Here is an 8,648-nt window from a genome sequence, read left to right as displayed (position 1 = left end):
CAGCCCCAACCTCCAGCCCCCAGCCCCCTGCATCCTTTCTATTTTAATAGAGTATTGCTATGTAGCCCAAGTTGATCTTGAACTCATCATCCTCCTGCCTCAGCTTACTGTGTGACACCACACCAAATCTTAATATATACATTTATTAAGAGGGAGCATAGCACAGTGACTAAGGCCAGAATTCTGTGCTAGGCTGGGTTCCTCTGCCAGCCACCTCTAAAGGCTTTACTCGGATTAACTCATTTATTAAGCTAACATTCTTCCTACATTCCTAAAGGCTCAGTGAAGTCAACTGTCTTGCCAAGGTCGTGTATAGCATGAATCAGGCAGAAAACTAAACTGACCCAAGGTAAAATCCCCAGGTGTCCATCCATCAAAGGCCATGGCCGTGTAACTGATACAAGCAGGAAGAGGGTCAGGGTGAGACAAAGATCATTTTCAAGAATTAAAACAAACAGCCCCCACCACCATTCAGCACATTGCTCTTAGGAGCTGACCTGCTGAGGAACTCAAGCCTGTCAACTCCTGAAACTTTCTACTAAGCATCAGAGTTCTATTAAAGATAGGCACCGTTTATTTGTGCCTAACTCAAACAAGTAATTTGCCTAAATTTATTCCTTTTAGATAACTCCCATCTTCCCTCATCTAAGTTGTTTAGAGTCCTCTGGTTAGACTGGCCACTTTTTATTCCTTTAACTCTGAGATTCCTTCTGAAGAGAAAAAGGAAGGAAATGTAGACTATCTTGTCTCTTTTTCTTTTCATTTTTAAAAACTATTTTATTTTATGTGCACAGGTGTTTTGCCTGCATTTATGACTATGCACTACATGAATGCAATACCCTGCACATGCGATGCCTCTGGAGTCCAGAAGAGGGCGACAGAGCCCCCTGGAACTGTAGCTACAGACAGCTGGGAGTCATCAAGTGGGTGCTGGGAACTGAACCTCAGTCCACTGCAAGAGCAGTCAGTCCTTAAGGTTGAGTATTGCCTTTGATCTCTTGCTGTGTATTGTTATGCTAAGTACGGGTCTCCAAGACCTGGTTGCCCCTGAGGGAGAGTCTGCATGTAGAACCAAGTGATGCTTGCCTCCAGATTATTCTGATTGGTAAATAAAGATGCTGACTTCCAATTGCTGGGCAGAAGAGACATAGACAGGTTTTAGGGTTCCCAGGCCTGGGGTGGGGAGGGCATTGAGAGAGAACCACAAGGACAAGGAAAAAGGAGGAGGAAGGAGGAGCTGCCATGGGTTAGGTGAGTTCATGAAAACATGGAGCTGAGGGCTGGCCAATTGTAGTTAACAAATTCAAGGTTAGCCATAGATTTAGAAATAGCATAGATTTAGATTTTAATAGCATAGAGGGTAGATATCTGCTCAGCTCTTATGTTGATTAGATTTTTCGTAAACATAGATATTGCATGTCTCTTTTATTCAGGAACTAAATGGTCAAAGGCTGGGTAGAAACCCTGGGTTGGGATTAGATACTTTCTACAACAGTTGAGCTATCTCTCCAGACATTGGCTCTTTTACAATCTTAAAAGCTATTACTTGTTTTCATAATGACTCAATACTAATCACACAACTTGCTATGACATAGATGGTGTGGCACCATCACCGTGAGTTAATAAAATGTATCTTTCTGTTTCTGACTCATTTTGTGTAGTAGAACATTGTCCAGTTTAATCTGCTTTGTTCCATATGTAAATATATTATAAACTCAACTCACATTGGCAGGCTGGGAGACAAGCACCTTCATCCACTGAGCCATCCCTCCAGCCAATATCTGTTGTTATTCTTATTATTCTGCATTTGAGCCAGTTATGTGTACATGTTGCTCTATGATTTTAGAATTTATTTTTTGAGATAGGATTTCACTATCTAAGTCTGACTGACCTCCAGCTCACAAGGACATCTTCCTGCCTCTGCCTCCCTGGTGTTGTGATTAAACTGACCACCACAGTGCCAGGTTCCTATGTAATGTTAAAAATGGGTTAAACACAACTTTACTAAACCAGTACAATTTCTAACCATACTCTAGATATTTATCCCTACACAGTTAAGTATAGTTCATATCTCTTATCAAAGAAACTTCTTAGCCCTGTGGTGGTGTCAAATGCCTTTAATTCTAACCCTCAGGAGGCAGAGACAGGAAAATCTTTGTTTGAGTACAGGCTGGTCTACAGAGCTAGATTTACACAAAAAAAACCTGTCTCAAAAACAAAAACAAAAACAACAAACAAACAAAACAAAACAGCCATTAAAACAAGAATAAAGAAAACCTTTTCTTTGTAACAAAGACCATTACAGAAAATCACAACTAAGAGATCAAGAGATTGTGTGGTTCCAAATCCCCACTGACACGCTTATAGTACGCTTTTTGCACATAAGGCTCAGGAGTCGTTGTGGAAGAGGGGCAGAAAAGATAGTAAAAGCCAGAGGAGCAGGAGGTTACAGCGAGGTTGTGAGTCTTAGAAATGTTAGGGATGCAACATCCATGAAAATCTCACCATGGCTCCTAAACAAGACCTGAACGCCATCACCACCAATGGATAACTCGGGAGGGGAAAAGCTCACAGAGCTGAAGGCCTATATAAAGAATGAAGGGCAACTGGGAAATGTGGAGAGAGAGAAGCGGTCTTCCTCAGGGAAGAGCCCCCTCCATGATAGCATGTTTTCCAATAACAAGTGGTCAGCCCCAACATCATTCAGGTAACATTAGACACACTGAGCAGCTTGTATTTCAATTAAAGACAAGGGGGCCTTGAATTTGACAGAGAGCAAAGGGGGTGCACGGAAGAGACTGGGGAGAGAAAGGGGAAGGGAGAAATGATATAATAATATTATAATTTTAAACCAATAAATTATCGTACTGTAAGGAGATGTCAATCCCTAGTATGTTAATTTTGTTATAGATTCTATATCAGATTATTATACTACCCGATAAATACAAACAGCTAAGATAATCATGAAAATTCAATTCTGTCTATGATTGTGAGTGTGTGTGTCTGTGTTGTTATATCTGTGATATATACATCAGTTCTGCTGTGCTCACTTGTATATTTGGAAGTCAGAAATTCATCAGTGTGATGGTTTATATATGTTTAGCTCAGGGAGTGGCACTCTTAGGTGTAGCCTTGTTGGAATAGGTGTGTCACTGTAGACATGGGCTTTGATACCCTAGTCCTAGCTGCCTGGAAGTCAATATTCTGATAGCAGCCTTCGAATGAAGATGTAGAACTCGCAGCTCCTCCTGCACCACGTCTGCCTTGATGATAATGGACTTACCTCTGTGTCTGTAAGCCAGCGCCATTTAAATGTTGTCCTTGTAAGAGTTGCTGTGGTCATGGTGTCTGTTCACAGCAGTAAAACCCTAAGACAATCAGCATTAAGCATGCTCCTCCATCTCCTGAATCCAGATCCTTCACTGAATCTAGAGCTGTTAAGGCTAATCTGGCTAGCAGCAAGCTGTAGGGTCCTCCTGTCTCTGACTCCTAGAGCTGAGACTGAAGATGTTCATTGCCAGGCCTGGCTTTATGGGTATTCCAAGGGTCTGAACTCAGATCCTCAAGCATGCTCATCAGAGATTTGACCTGTTGAGCTATCTCCCTATCTCTTGATTTAGTATTTTATATAAATATACATAACACACATACATATACATATCCTTTTCTTATCTCCATACTGAAAAAAATAAAAAATAAAAAATTTTCTTACTTTTTCAGAATTATTCCACATACTTTGAATACTGCCTAATATATCTGCACTTATATTAAACATTTAAAAGATGGTGTAATAAACAATTATCATTTCCCCAAAATAGACCTCATTGCAGGTCCAACATTGTAGATGTGCCTAACTAGATTTTTTTTTAATTTTTTGACTGGTTCCTTGTGAATTTCACATCATGCACCCCAACCCCACTCATCTCCCCCTGCCCTTATACCCACTTTCCATCCTAGCAACCTCTGTCCCAACAGAAAAAAAAATCTCATTATGGAAGCTGTGGTGTGTCACAGTGTGTCCACGGTATACACTCTTGTCCACACTTCTTTGCTTGAAAGTGTTCATTGCAAGGTCAAGGTCAGCTTTACTGTGCTGCCCAGGTAAGGGAGCTTAATTAGATTTTAAAGAATGATTTCATTTTCAAGTCACTATCATCAAGCAAAAGGTACAGAAGACAAGGGAGGGATAGAAAGTTAAAGAAAAACAAAGCCAAATGTTTCAAGCCATCTAACTGAATAGGTTACTTGTTTTTCTCTGTCTCAGTCTCCCTGTCTTTAAATTGAAATAACAATAGATACTGCTTATTTTAGTTAGAATTTCTACTGCTGTGATGAAACACCATGACCAAAAAGTAAGTTGGGTAGAAAGGGATTTATTTGGCTCACACTTCCAGATCACAGTCTATGGTCAGGGGAAGTCAGGACAGAAACTCAAGCAGGGCAGGAACCTGGAGGCAGGAGCTGATACAGACATCATGGAAGGGTGCTGCTTACTGGCTTGCTCCCCATGGCTTGCTCAGTCTGCTTTATTATAGAACCAGGGACCACCAGCCCAGGGATGGCACCACCTACAATGGGCTGGGCTCTCCCCTATTGATCACCAGTTGAGAGAATGCCTTACAGCTGGATCTCAACTCAGGCTCTTTTCTCTGTGATGACTCCAAATTGTGTCAAATTGACGCAAAAGCCAGGCATTATACTGTTGTATGAATTCAGTCAGTTTGCACACATATGTATGTATACACACACACATACACTCATACACTAGTACCTGGCACATAATGAGTACTGAATAAATGCTAGTTCTTTTTTGTTACTCTCTTTTTTACTTTATTTATTTATTGGGGTGGGGCATGAACATGTAGGTCAGAGGACAACTTGTAGAAGTCAATTCTTTCCTTCCACAATGCTTCCACAATGTGGACTCTAGAAATTGAACTCAGGTGTCAGATTCTTTAGCCTCTGAGCCATCTTACCATCCCTATCTGTTATTCTGCACGTAAGCCATTTAGTAGAGAATATACAGTAATTTTGTCATGGTGAGCCATTTCATTAGCACAAAACCAGCGGATATGTTTACTTACAATACTGAAGTCCACAATTTTTAAAAGCTTTTTACATTTATTTATTTTATGTATGTGTATACACATGTATGATACATGTGTGCTACAGTATGCACATGAAACTCAGAGGACAACTTGCAAAATTTGGTTCTTTCCTTGTACCATGTGGATTCTAGGAATCAAACTTAGGTTGTCAGGATTGGCAATGGGCAGGTTTACCCACTGAACCATCTCACCAGCCCCCAGTTCACAATCTTTAAATATATGTAAATCTGAGAGTATTTACATATATTTAAATTTTTCATTATTTCAGAAGGAAATGGCATGGTAAGCCACAAACTGGTAGAAAATATTTATAAATATATATGATTAATTATTTGTATAGTTAACATAAAAAAGTATACCCTTTTCAATAAAAAAAGGACCACTTTAATATATGCAAAGGCTTGAAGAATGTTTTAGTTTGGGTTTCTATCACTATGGGAAGACACCATGACTATGGCAACTCTTATAAAGGAAAACATTTCATTGGGGCTGGCTTAGAGTTTCAGAGGGCATTCTGGGAAGCCCTGCAGGGTTCAGGCAGACATGGTGCTGGAGGAATTGAGACTCAGCAGGCTGCAGAAGGAGACTGTATGGCTGGACATAGCTTGAGACTATAAATGACCTCAAAGCCCACCTCCACAGTAATATACTTCCTCCTACAAGGCCACAGGCCCTCCAAACCACGCCACACTTCCTAATAGTGCCACTCCCTATGGCCAAGCATTCAAGCACAGGATAAGTCTATGGGGGCCATTCCTATTCAAACCACTACCAAGAGGATAACTAGAGGAGAAACAGGAAAAGGCGTTCAAATGTTAATTGTTAAAAAAATGCATGGTAGTGCACAACTTTAATCCCAGCACTTGGGAGGCAGAGGCAGGTGGATTTCTGAGTTCGAGGGCAGCCTGGTCTGCAGAGTGAGTTCCAGGACAGCCAGGGGTATACAGAAAAACTCTGTCTCTAAAAACCAAAAGAAAAAAGAAAAATAAAAAAAAAGAAAGAAAGAAAAGAAAATGCAGACAGAGGCACCATGAAGCACCATGACAAACCCACGGGGTAGCCACCACAAAGCAATGCCTGCCATGTTGAGAAGATGCAAGGACATTGGAACCCTCACGATTTGTTGGTAAGCATGCAAAGTGGTGTGTCATTCTGGAACGCAGTTGCCAGCTCCTCATAAAGTTCTACCTAAATAACACGGCACAAGGTAACTCACTGTCTCTACTCACCCATGCTTTTAGCACCAAAAGGCCACACCCTGGGAAACCCTTCAACCCCAGGAAAATCAAAAGCATAGCCCTCTCTGAGCCCTGACCCCACACACTTACTCAGAAGACAAGAGCATCCATCCACACAACAGCTCTTTCTCGGATGCTTGCAGAGGAGGCTGTGCTTTCCAATGCTGAATGTGGAAATGACCCAGTGGTCGTCAGCTGATGAGTGGGAAACAGATTACAGAGCGCCCACACACTGGACTCCTCCTGAGCAACTAGGAGTGCTCTGCTAGCTGAACCCCAGAACCACACCAAATGAAAGCAGCAGACACAAAAAAATCTACGCTCTGAATTCTCTGACTAGAGGAAATTCAATAAAGGGCAAAACTGCATAACAAGAGTAGGAAGCAAATCAATGGGCTTGTGGGTAAGAAAAGGGAACCAGCCATGGAGCAGCCAAAGGGAAAGCTAGGAGGCTATGGGAACGTTCACCTTATGGTTACCCTAGGAGGCTATGGGAGCGTTCACCTTATGGTTACCCTAGGAGACTATGGGAGCGTTCACCTTATGGTTATGATGGAGCGATACATTTGTTGAAATTTACCACATCATACCCTTTAAAATTAATGAATTCCATTGTAAGTTAAATTTCAAAAAAAAAAAAGCTATTATAAAATAAAGAAATGGCATTGAAGAAGAGCGGGAGGAAATTTTGGAATATTGTGGAATATTGTCTTCTGGGCGTGGCCTGGCTGTAGCATGGATGAGCTCTCAGCAGCTCTGGTTACCTATATAAGACCTGCACACGGTTGGGTGGGCCTGTTCATATCCCCCCACCCGGATGCAGGGGAGACAAGCTCCCAGGCCCTGTCCTTTCCTGAGGATCTCTAAGTAGTTAATGGTTGCTAGGAGGGAGAGAGACATTTTCTTCAGTGGTGTAGCCATTGTAAGTTACCCCTGTTTCTGTAACACACACACACACACACACACAGAGAGAGAGAGAGAGAGAGAGAAAGAGAGAGAGAGAGAGAGAGAGAGAGAGAGAGGCAGAGCAAAAGAGAGACAGAGACAGAGAGACAGAGCGAAAGAGAGACAGAGACAGAGAGACAGAGAGAGAGGCAGAGGCAGAGAGAGAAAGACAGAGAGAAAGAGACGGGGGGTGGGGAGGAAGGGGAGCGCATGCACCATACAGACATGAAGGCCAGTGAGCCAGATCAGGAGATAAAGTACTTGCTTCTCAAGGCTGGAGACCTGGTTGGAAGGAAATGACTCTACAAAGTTGTTCTCCATCTCCACATGAACCCCCCATTAAAGCTTTAAGGCATGAAAGTAAAAGAGGGATAAGCTGGGAAGAGGAGGGGAACAAGAAAGGGTAATGGGGGGGGCTTATGGTCTAAATGCATTGGGCAAGTGTCTGAAAAGCCTTAATGAAACCCAATACTATATTCACTAGTATATACTAATGGATACTATATTAATACATAATAATGGCAATATTATGTAATATAATTATAATCAGACAATATGGACTTTTCACATAATAATAAGTTGATGCATGTCCTCAAGTCAATGGTACTTTCTTGGTTTGGCATTTATAGCTCTTGGCATCCGGAGACTATGTAACATCCCTAAGAGGAAAATGAAAAGGCTTTTAAGGACAGCCCTTTCAACTCTGAGCAAATGAGACCTTTAGTGTGAGAAAGAGCCTCCAGTGGAGCAGCAGGGCACAGAAGGAATGTTTTGAAATAATACAAGCTCTTTGACTTTTGTTTTAGTCATTTGTCTCCTTTCCATGAGACAATGAGTTCTTTCAGGAAGCTTTACCAAGAGGATGGGACCCAGAAAGGAGGCTGTTGTAACAGCTGGGGGCCTTCTAAGCCTCAGATCTGACTCACTAGGGAAGTAGGGTCCCTCCAGTTGTGGGTCTTGAGAGATCTGACTGTCTATATTCATGCGACCTCACTTGCGTGTCATAACTCTGGTCTTTAACTAACTGCCAGTAAGAGGCATGACTTCAAAGTGGCGTCTCTACCTAAACAAGACCACAGGCCTAGTACCATGCTCTCCTAGAAAAGTCTATAGCCAATGCTAAGCCCCATTCACATAAGAAAGGGAAGTGGGGCTGGTGAGATGGCCCAGCGGGGAAGAGCACTGACTGTTCTTCCGAAGGTCCTGAGTTCAAATCCCAGCAACCGCATGGTGGCTCACAACCACCCGTAATGAGATCTGATGCCCTCTTCTTGTGCGTCTGAAGACAGCTACAGTGTACTTATTTATAATAAATAAATCTTTGGGCCAGAGCAAGGAGGAACTGAGGGAGCTAGAT

At 42.1% G+C, this 8,648-nt stretch overlaps 1 protein-coding gene across 2 annotated transcripts in view; it reads right to left on the bottom strand.

Annotated features, from left to right (window-relative positions):
* Matn2 (matrilin 2) overlaps positions 1-8,648 on the bottom strand; it is a 151,031-nt gene that overhangs the window by 135,720 nt on the left and 6,663 nt on the right. The window lies entirely within an intron of this gene.

The sequence above is a fragment of the Mastomys coucha genome, unplaced genomic scaffold (assembly GCF_008632895.1).
Source record: "Mastomys coucha isolate ucsf_1 unplaced genomic scaffold, UCSF_Mcou_1 pScaffold7, whole genome shotgun sequence".
NCBI classification, from domain to species: Eukaryota; Metazoa; Chordata; class Mammalia; order Rodentia; family Muridae; genus Mastomys; species Mastomys coucha.
The sequence above is the reverse complement of the archived record's forward strand: the minus strand, read 5'-3'. Positions and strand labels throughout refer to the sequence as shown.